Genomic DNA, 12,320 nt, shown 5'->3' with positions numbered 1-12,320 from the left:
AGCACAAAAGCAGAATCAGAAATAAAAACAGCACCTCAGGTTTGGCAGTACATTGGGCAGAAGCAAAACATACGATTGCTCAGCTGCAATTTCAAATAATTGAACAGATAAAATTACAACAAGGAGCTGACAATGTCAAAAGATTACTACAAAGCGAGATCTTCTGGATAAAGAAACTAGATACATTAATGCCGAATGGTCTTAATGATAAAATAGATATGGTTTGCTTCTTATAGAGTATCCATCACTTCTATATGTTACAACATACCAAAGTCCCTTAATCCCTATCTAGTTAACAGCACACACCCACACATGCCAAATTTTCAACATTTAATACAGACATATCTTTCTTGTACTACTGTTAGCTGGAATCCGTCATTATTTGTACATGTTAAACACCAGTGTAAGAGATTCGTCGACATGGTTGCCATGGGCACAATAAGAGCACACGACACGATGGCGCATGTGGCGAAACTGGGATACCGCACATGGAACACACAAATAAACTGGTGTTTATAGCTATTTCCTGTAGACGCCAGCAACTTAGATTTGTATCTGATAGCTTGGAAACTGTAATACTAGCACATCCTAGGTAGCGTAATACCCTCCTTACATTAGTGCATATTGATAACATCCCTCTTTCAACATGGCGGTCACGTTATACTATACACGAGCGCAGTCCTTTCTCGAGTTCTAGGGTATTTCTATGGAGAACGCACTGCACGGCGTTTTCGGCATTTAATGGCTTTTCGAACCGAGAACAGCATTTGAATAGGTAAGAGCAGATTGCGATACTATACAGATTTGAGCAACCGCTCTAGAGTAAAAGAAGGTTCAACTAACCGTGAGCCTCTTTTTTGGAAGGTTCGATCTAAGGCTTTATGAAGGGAAGAAACCGTAGGATACTGTGAAAGGGAGAAAAAAACATATAGGAATACGTCCCGAAAAGGTTCTTCTTTTTGTTAAGGTAAGAGGATATAGACCACGGTTACACAGTTTATGTTTATTTCCGCTATTTGAATTTTATACTCATTAAAGATTCTGACATTACAGGGATTGAACATTCGAGTGCAGACGTTAACAGTACAAACATCATCATTTTACCGGTTGTGCTCAACTTACAAGAAAGAGGTAGGCGGCTAACGAACATTATGTTGAGTAAGAACTGGCCAACATACAGAGAAATTATATTTTTGTACGTTGTTACCTTTACAGAGGTGAGGTGGTTCGGACACTTTTCGTATTGAAAATACAGACTGCGGCATTAAGGTACTTTTTGGCTCTTGTTATCTACATACGTTTAATGGTAATTCAAGATGTTTCGTGAGTCACGGTTGCATCTATCACGGACATTAGTGATTATATGAGGAGAGTTCACTGTTCACTAGCTATGAACATGACAGGTTGTTCCATGGGCGTATGCCCGTGTTTTTACACATGGGTCAGGTTGAAGTGTGATTCTAGAGGAGTTGTTGTGGAAATGGCAATTGTTTCGACTGTGCAATATTAACAGGTTACTGACAACAGTTTTTCATATGATTTTTTCAGATTGTGGCCCCTGAAGAAGGGACATGAGTCCCGAAATGCATCGGGCGGGCTTTATGAATTGTTTTTTTTGCATCTTCATTTACTTTATTGTGTTGCTGTAAAGAATGATTTGAACATAATATGTATTTATGACCACTTTTGAATTGGTTACATTGATTACAGTTTGCTTAAGAAAAAAGTTTTTTTGATACATTTGAGAATATGAATTCATGACAATGATTAAAATATCATGATTTGAATCGTAAAAGTTGTGAATGATTAACAATCAAACTATATTGAATACTTTGAAATATTGTAGGTATTAACCCCACATGCTGTGCTTGTGTGTGTCCAAATTGCCCTTTGAGATTTCGGCCACTTTCACTCTGTAACACATGTTAGGCTAACATGAGTCACACATAGCACGCAAAACAGATTTCAACTTCAAAAAGCGTTGAGAAATTTGTTGAATAAAAGGAGTGCACTTTCCACACTTGTTTAACATTATAAGTCTAGCCTATTCTTTGGATAGTGCACCCAACAGGAAAATCATGTCTTTTGAAACAATCGCTAGCATCACTGATAACAGAGCGAACACAAAAGCTTATACCATGGATGAGGCAGATATCATCTATGGTCTCATTGAAGAAACCAAGGAGTTTGACGCACAGAGCGGAACGATTACCCAACAACTCAAACAACTTGAATTTCTAACACGAAGGGAATTAAATCAACGTTTACACGCGACAACCTTAATCCAATACCACAAAGTTAAAAGGATACCGAGAGGCCTAAGATGAGCTATAAAACCACTGCTATTCAGACTTCAACATAATCATGTATTCATGGAAAAATGGTATGCCATTTTAAATAAATGTTCCTTAGATCTAATATTACTACTAATAGAAGAATTATCAAAAACCATCAAGTATCTTGAGGAGGAAATTTTTAACATCAAAAGAGACCTGTCAACAAGGTTGGAGGAAACATCATGGAAAGATCATCTGGATGAACGTAACACAAAAATAGATAAATATGGCAAAGAGTTACAAGAGATGAAACTGCGGAAGTTTAAAAGGGATACAATCGATTATAAATTAAACGAAGCATACACATGGGCAGAGTTTTACGCTCAAAAAAGGTTCACAAAGAGATCTAATATGGGGTCATCTGATGAAAGCGTTGCGACAGACAATGATACTGATACAAGGATAGTATCATTGATTCTACAAGCTCCATTGAGCCATATTACATCCACAGAGGGCAATGAAGGAGGACAAGTGAGCTCCGCTACAGCTTCTTCATCATCTTTTTTAGACCATGTCGTGACAACTGGAAGACCACCGGACACATCAACAAAGCAACCTCAACCACAAAGAAAACCGGCCGAGGAAAAAGAAAAGCAAAAGGTGAAAACAGGCTTGAGAAGCCAGGACAGGACTTAATTATCAATATCTCGTCCTTAACTTTGACAAAACCACAAGAACGCGTTCTTAATAAAGGCATATCATATGTACCCACATATACCATCACAAAGCTAGAAAGCGAAGTCTCCTTTTATAAATTCATGAGGATTCTGAAGTTAAAAAACTTTTTCACTAACATAGTGCCTACCACTGTTACTACAGAAGAACCCAAGTTTAGACCAAAAAGCACCTTTACAGCTCCGGTATCACTCAAAATCTTAGATACATTTGAGACTTTAGTCAAAAAGGATCTAGACAAGATAAATTACACCAACACAGCTAAAATCAAGAAGAATCTAAGTCGGGCTAATTTCAGCATTCTTGAAGATCTCAAAAGGAATACTTCAAATGTTTTCCAAAAAGCCGACAAAGGCGGAGGCCTAGTGATTATGGATCGTATTTTATACGAAAATAAGGTGGATGAACACGTGAAGAACATGGACACATATATGAAACTGGACTACGATCCAACCACTGAAATTTGCCATGAATTGGAAAATATATTGATTAAAGGTTTAAACAGAGGCTGCATCGATGAGAAAACTAAACAATATTTATTCACTTCATTTCCGAAAAGACCTAGGCTCTACATGCTTCCTAAAGTACACAAGTCACTGAATAACCCACCGTTCAGGCCCATAGTTTCTGGATGTGGTTACATTTTCGAAAACTCGGGGAGATTCATTGATGTTCATCTACAAAAATTTGTGAAAGGTTGGATAACCTACATTGAAGACACCAATGATTTTTTTACGAAGCATACATACATTGAACACCGCAGCCAGTACTAAGTGGATATTGTGTACCATCGATGTGGTATCATTATACACGTCTATACCCCACGCATTAGGTCTAGAGGTTGTTGAATGAGCTTTGCTTCAAAAGTCAAACACTGATGACATTGAGAGAAAAAGTTTTGTATTGGAACTATTGCAATTCTGATTGATGAACAGCTATTTTGAATGGAAGGATGAGTATTTCATGCAACTAAACGGCACGTCAATGGGGTTCCCAGGAGCACCGGTTTACGCTAATACTTTTATGGCGAAATTCGAAAATGAGCACATTGTAAAGAATGCCCTATGGCAAAAAGGTTTGATATTCCTGAGACGCTTCATAGACGACATTTTCTTAAAATGGGAAGGCAGTGAAGAATCATTGAATCAAAACATTGACTATCTCAACTCGATTGATGAACGGATTCAATTTACAAGCAATATGAGGAAAAGTGGCATTGCTTTCCTTGATACATGGATAGAGGTGGAGGATGATCATTTGTCTACGAGAATCTACAGGAAAGAAACAGACAAAAACAGTGCTCTTGAATTTAGCAGTTTTCATCCTCCGTCGTTGATTAAAAATTTACCATATTCTCAATTCCTGAGAATACAACGAATAACATCAGCTCCAGCAAAAAGCGCGGTTACCATGGAACAACAAAAAAACAACTACCTAGACAGAGGGTATCTTGAGAATCTATTACTTCAACATATGAATAGAGCTACCCTAAAGGAGAGGAGTGATCTCCTACAAAAACGTGTTCCAGTTATCAGCAACAAAATTGTATTTGTATCAAAATTTTCTACTGTCTCACGAGAAATCAAAAACATAATTCACAATCGATGGGAACTTCTCCACGAAGAACCAGAGTTTAATGGTTTATTTGCAGCCAAACCCATGTTTGCATACACCAGAGGAAGGAATTTAAAAGAGTATCTATCTATGAGAAAAACAATTGAAGCTGAACCAAAATCAGGGACAACAAAATGTGGAAATTGCATACATTGCAATAATGTGATTAAAGGAGATACAATTTCACATCCAAAAACAAGAAAGAAAATTCTGATTAAACAAGCCTTTGATTGCAACTCATCACACATAGTGTATTCCATCAAATGCCCATGTGGTTTACTTTACGTTGGAAAGACAGACAGGAAAATGAAAACACGATTATCAGAGCACAAAAGCAGAATCAGAAATAAAAACAGCACCTCAGGTTTGGCAGTACATTGGGCAGAAGCAAAACATACGATTGCTCAGCTGCAATTTCAAATAATTGAACAGATAAAATTACAACAAGGAGCTGACAATGTCAAAAGATTACTACAAAGCGAGATCTTCTGGATAAAGAAACTAGATACATTAATGCCGAATGGTCTTAATGATAAAATAGATATGGTTTGCTTCTTATAGAGTATCCATCACTTCTATATGTTACAACGTACCAAAGTCCCTTAATCCCTATCTAGTTAACAGCACACACCCACACATGCCAAATTTTCAACATTTAATACAGACATATCTTTCTTGTACTACTGTTAGCTGGAATCCGTCATTATTTGTACATGTTAAACACCAGTGTAAGAGATTCGTCGACATGGTTGCCATGGGCACAATAAGAGCACACGACACGATGGCGCATGTGGCGAAACTGGGATACCGCACATGGAACACACAAATAAACTGGTGTTTATAGCTATTTCCTGTAGACGCCAGCAACTTAGATTTGTATCTGATAGCTTGGAAACTGTAATACTAGCACATCCTAGGTAGCGTAATACCCTCCTTACATTAGTGCATATTGATAACATCCCTCTTTCAACATGGCGGTCACGTTATACTATACACGAGCGCAGTCCTTTCTCGAGTTCTAGGGTATTTCTATGGAGAACGCACTGCACGGCGTTTTCGGCATTTAATGGCTTTTCGAACCGAGAACAGCATTTGAATAGGTAAGAGCAGATTGCGATACTATACAGATTTGAGCAACCGCTCTAGAGTAAAAGAAGGTTCAACTAACCGTGAGCCTCTTTTTTGGAAGGTTCGATCTAAGGCTTTATGAAGGGAAGAAACCGTAGGATACTGTGAAAGGGAGAAAAAAACACATAGGAATACGTCCCGAAAAGGTTCTTCTTTTTGTTAAGGTAAGAGGATATAGACCACGGTTACACAGTTTATGTCTATTTCCGCTATTTGAATTTTATACTCATTAAAGATTCTGACATTACAGGGATTGAACATTCGAGTGCAGACGTTAACAGTACAAACATCATCATTTTACCGGTTGTGCTCAACTTACAAGAAAGAGGTAGGCGGCTAACGAACATTATGTTGAGTAAGAACTGGCCAACATACAGAGAAATTATATTTTTGTACGTTGTTACCTTTACAGAGGTGAGGTGGTTCGGACACTTTTCGTATTGAAAATACAGACTGCGGCATTAAGGTACTTTTTGGCTCTTGTTATCTACATACGTTTAATGGTAATTCAAGATGTTTCGTGAGTCACGGTTGCATCTATCACGGACATTAGTGATTATATGAGGAGAGTTCACTGTTCACTAGCTATGAACATGACAGGTTGTTCCATGGGCGTATGCCCGTGTTTTTACACATGGGTCAGGTTGAAGTGTGATTCTAGAGGAGTTGTTGTGGAAATGGCAATTGTTTCGACTGTGCAATATTAACAGGTTACTGACAACAGTTTTTCATATGATTTTTTCAGATTGTGGCCCCTGAAGAAGGGACATGAGTCCCGAAATGCATCGGGCGGGCTTTATGAATTGTTTTTTTTGCATCTTCATTTACTTTATTGTGTTGCTGTAAAGAATGATTTGAACATAATATGTATTTATGACCACTTTTGAATTGGTTACATTGATTACAGTTTGCTTAAGAAAAAAGTTTTTTTGATACATTTGAGAATATGAATTCATGACAATGATTAAAATATCATGATTTGAATCGTAAAAGTTGTGAATGATTAACAATCAAACTATATTGAATACTTTGAAATATTGTAGGTATTAACCCCACATGCTGTGCTTGTGTGTGTCCAAATTGCCCTTTGAGATTTCGGCCACTTTCACTCTGTAACACATGTTAGGCTAACATGAGTCACACATAGCACGCAAAACAGATTTCAACTTCAAAAAGCGTTGAGAAATTTGTTGAATAAAAGGAGTGCACTTTCCACACTTGTTTAACCTTATAAGTCTAGCCTATTCTTTGGATAGTGCACCCAACAGGAAAATCATGTCTTTTGAAACAATCGCTAGCATCACTGATAACAGAGCGAACACAAAAGCTTATACCACGGATGAGGCAGATATCATCTATGGTCTCATTGAAGAAACCAAGGAGTTTGACGCACAGAGCGGAACGATTACCCAACAACTCAAACAACTTGAATTTCTAACACGAAGGGAATTAAATCAACGTTTACACGCGACAACCTTAATCCAATACCACAAAGTTAAAAGGATACCGAGAGGCCTAAGATGAGCTATAAAACCACTGCTATTCAGACTTCAACATAATCATGTATTCATGGAAAAATGGTATGCCATTTTAAATAAATGTTCCTTAGATCTAATATTACTACTAATAGAAGAATTATCAAAAACCATCAAGTATCTTGAGGAGGAAATTTTTAACATCAAAAGAGACCTGTCAACAAGGTTGGAGGAAACATCATGGAAAGATCATCTGGATGAACGTAACACAAAAATAGATAAATATGGCAAAGAGTTACAAGAGATGAAACTGCGGAAGTTTAAAAGGGATACAATCGATTATAAATTAAACGAAGCATACACATGGGCAGAGTTTTACGCTCAAAAAAGGTTCACAAAGAGATCTAATATGGGGTCATCTGATGAAAGCGTTGCGACAGACAATGATACTGATACAAGGAGAGTATCATTGATTCTACAAGCTCCATTGAGCCATATTACATCCACAGAGGGCAATGAAGGAGGACAAGTGAGCTCCGCTACAGCTTCTTCATCATCTTTTTTAGACCATGTCGTGACAACTGGAAGACCACCGGACACATCAACAAAGCAACCTCAACCACAAAGAAAACCGGCCGAGGAAAAAGAAAAGCAAAAGGTGAAAACAGGCTTGAGAAGCCAGGACAGGACTTAATTATCAATATCTCGTCCTTAACTTTGACAAAACCACAAGAACGCGTTCTTAATAAAGGCATATCATATGTACCCACATATACCAGCACAAAGCTAGAAAGCGAAGTCTCCTTTTATAAATTCATGAGGATTCTGAAGTTAAAAAACTTTTTCACTAACATAGTGCCTACCACTGTTACTACAGAAGAACCCAAGTTTAGACCAAAAAGCACCTTTACAGCTCCGGTATCACTCAAAATCTTAGATACATTTGAGACTTTAGTCAAAAAGGATCTAGACAAGATAAATTACACCAACACAGCTAAAATCAAGAAGAATCTAAGTCGGGCTAATTTCAGCATTCTTGAAGATCTCAAAAGGAATACTTCAAATGTTTTCCAAAAAGCCGACAAAGGCGGAGGCCTAGTGATTATGGATCGTATTTTATACGAAAATAAGGTGGATGAACACGTGAAGAACATGGACACATATATGAAACTGGACTACGATCCAACCACTGAAATTTGCCATGAATTGGAAAATATATTGATTAAAGGTTTAAACAGAGGCTGCATCGATGAGAAAACTAAACAATATTTATTCACTTCATTTCCGAAAAGACCTAGGCTCTACATGCTTCCTAAAGTACACAAGTCACTGAATAACCCACCGTTCAGGCCCATAGTTTCTGGATGTGGTTACATTTTCGAAAACTCGGGGAGATTCATTGATGTTCATCTACAAAAATTTGTGAAAGGTTGGATAACCTACATTGAAGACACCAATGATTTTTTTACGAAGCATACATACATTGAACACCGCAGCCAGTACTAAGTGGATATTGTGTACCATCGATGTGGTATCATTATACACGTCTATACCCCACGCATTAGGTCTAGAGGTTGTTGAATGAGCTTTGCTTCAAAAGTCAAACACTGATGACATTGAGAGAAAAAGTTTTGTATTGGAACTATTGCAATTCTGATTGATGAACAGCTATTTTGAATGGAAGGATGAGTATTTCATGCAACTAAACGGCACGTCAATGGGGTTCCCAGGAGCACCGGTTTACGCTAATACTTTTATGGCAAAATTCGAAAATGAGCACATTGTAAAGAATGCCCTATGGCAAAAAGGTTTGATATTCCTGAGACGCTTCATAGACGACATTTTCTTAAAATGGGAAGGCAGTGAAGAATCATTGAATCAAAACATTGACTATCTCAACTCGATTGATGAACGGATTCAATTTACAAGCAATATGAGGAAAAGTGGCATTGCTTTCCTTGATACATGGATAGAGGTGGAGGATGATCATTTGTCTACGAGAATCTACAGGAAAGAAACAGACAAAAACAGTGCTCTTGAATTTAGCAGTTTTCATCCTCCGTCGTTGATTAAAAATTTACCATATTCTCAATTCCTGAGAATACAACGAATAACATCAGATCCAGCAATAAGTGCGGTTACCATGGAACAACAAAAAAAACAACTACCTAGACAGAGGGTATCTTGAGAATCTATTACTTCAACATATGAATAGAGCTACCCTAAAGAAGAGGAGTGATCTCCTACAAAAACGTTTTCCACTTATCAGCAACAAAATTGTATTTGTATCAAAATTTTCTACTGTCTCACGAGAAATCAAAAACATAATTCACAATCCATTGGAACTTCTCCACGAAGAACCAGAGTTCAATGGTTTATTTGCAGCCAAACCCATGTTTGCATACACCAGAGGAAGGAATTTAAAAGAGTATCTATCTATGAGAAAAACAATTGAAGCTGAACCAAAATCAGGGACAACAAAATGTGGAAATTGCATACATTGCAATAATGTGATTAAAGGAGATACAATTTCACATTCAAGAACAGGAAAGAAAATTCTGATTAAACAAGCCTTTGATTGCAACTCATCACACATAGTGTATTCCATCAAATGTCCATGTGGTTTACTTTATGTTGGAAAGACAGACAGGAAAATGAAAACACGATTATCAGAGCACAAAAGCAGAATCAGAAATAAAAACAGCACCTCAGGTTTCGCAGTACATTGGGCAGAAGCATACGATTGCTCAGCTGCAATTTCAAATAATTGAACAGATAAAATTACAACAAGGAGCTGACAATGTCAAAAGATTACTACAAAGCGAGATCTTCTGGATAAAGAAACTAGATACATTAATGCCGAATGGTCTTAATGATAAAATAGACATGGTTTGCTTCTTATAGAGTATCCATCACTTCTATATGTTACAACATACCAAAGTCCCTTAATCCCTATCGAGTTAACAGCACACACCCACACATCCCAAATTTTCAACATTTAATACAGACATATCTTTCTTGTACTACTGTTAGCTGGAATCCGTCATTATTTGTACATGTTAAACACCAGTGTAAGAGATTCTTCGACATGGTTGCCATGGGCACAATAAGAGCACACGACAGTATGGTGCATGTGGCGAAACTGGGATACCGCACATGGAACACACAAATAAACTGGTGTTTATAGCTATTTCCTGTAGACGCCAGCAACTTGATTGACTCTGATAGCTTGGAAACTGTAATACTAGCACATCCTAGGTAGCGTAATACCCTCCTTACATTAGTGCATATTGATAACATCCCTCTTTCAACATGGCAGTCACGTTATACTATAAACGAGCGCAGTCCTTTCTCGAGTTCTAGGGTATTTCTATGGAGAACGCACTGCACGGCGTTTTCGGCATTTAATGGCTTTTCGAACCGAGAACAGCATTCGAATAGGTAAGAGCAGATTGCGATACTATTCAGATTTGAGCAACCGCTCTAGAGTAATAGAAGGTTCAACTAACCGTGAGCCTCTTTTTTGGAAGGTTCGAGCTAAGGCTTTATGAAGGGAAGAAACCGTAGGATACTGTGAAAGGGAGAAAAAAACACACAGGAACACGTCCCGAAAAGGTTCTTCTTTTTGTTAAGGTAAGAGGATAAAGACCACGGTTACACAGTTTATGTCTATTTCCGCTATTTGAGTTTCATACTCATTAAAGTTTCTGACATTACAGGGATTGAACATTCGAGTGCAGACGTTAACAGTACAAACATCATCATTTTACCGGTTGTGCTCAACTTACAAGAAAGAGGTAGGCGGCTAACGAACATTATGTTGAGTAAGAACTGGCCAACATACAGAGAAATTATATTTTTGTACGTTGTTACCTTTACAGAGGTGAGGTGGTTCGGACACTTTTCGTATTGAAAATACAGACTGCGGCATTAAGGTACTTTTTGGCTCTTGTTATCTACATACGTTTAATGGTAATTCAAGATGTTTCGTGAGTTACGGTTGCATCTATCACGGACATTAGTGATTATATGAGGAGAGTTCACTGTTCACTAGCTATGAACATGACAGGTTGTTCCATGGGCGTATGCCCGTGTTTTTACACATGGGTCAGGTTGAAGTGTGATTCTAGAGGAGTTGTTGTGGAAATGGCAATTGTTTCAACTGTGCAATATTAACAGGTTACTGACAACAGTTTTTCATATGATTTTTTCAGATTGTGGCCCCTGAAGAAGGGACAGGAGTCCCGAAATGCATCGGGCGGGCTTTATGAATTGTTTTTTTTTGCATCTTCATTTACTTTATTGTGTTGCTGTAAAGAATGATTTGAACATAATATGTATTTATGACCACTTTTGAATTGGTTACATTGATTACAGTTTGCCTAAGAAAAATGTTTTTTGATACATTTGACAATATGAATTCATGACAATGATTAAAATATCATTATTTGAATCGTAAAAAGTTGTGAATGATTAACAATCAAACTATATTGAATACTTTGAAATATTGTAAGTATTAACCCCACATGATGTGCTTGTGTGTGTCCAAATCGCCCTTTGGGATTTCGGCCACTTTCACTCTGTAACACATGTTAGGCTAACATGAGTCACACATAGTACGCAAAACAGATTTCAACTTCAAAAAGCGTTGAGAAATTTGTTGAATAAAAGGAGTGCACTTTCCACACTTGTTTAACGCTCTAACCATTGAGCCACACTTCTCCACCATATGTCAGATTTCTTGGTGGCAGATCAAGACTACATGATGTAGAAGGTGTCCTGTCGACGAAAAGGTGAGCAGTGAGGCATGGATGCGAAGGGCTGTACCAGACTGAATACAAAAAAGTGATGCAGCGATTTAGACTAAAGCAGTCCTATATAGTGTATCAAATTACATGTATATATCTTTTTTTCAATAGCAGGAACGTTTTTATAATCGCTCAAACATCTGGAATATAAACTATACAAATAGTTATTTTAAATGTGAGAAGGAACGTGTGCAAAAGGCCGATGTTATTCAACTCCACATTAAGATAGTAACAATTACCAATCATAACATCTTTCTTTTACTATCTTTTAGATATAGAGCTTC

The sequence above is a fragment of the Lissotriton helveticus genome, chromosome 1_1 (genome assembly GCF_964261635.1).
Source record: "Lissotriton helveticus chromosome 1_1, aLisHel1.1, whole genome shotgun sequence".
In the NCBI taxonomy this organism is placed as follows: Eukaryota; Metazoa; Chordata; class Amphibia; order Caudata; family Salamandridae; genus Lissotriton; species Lissotriton helveticus.
This window is presented reverse-complemented; position numbering follows the sequence as displayed.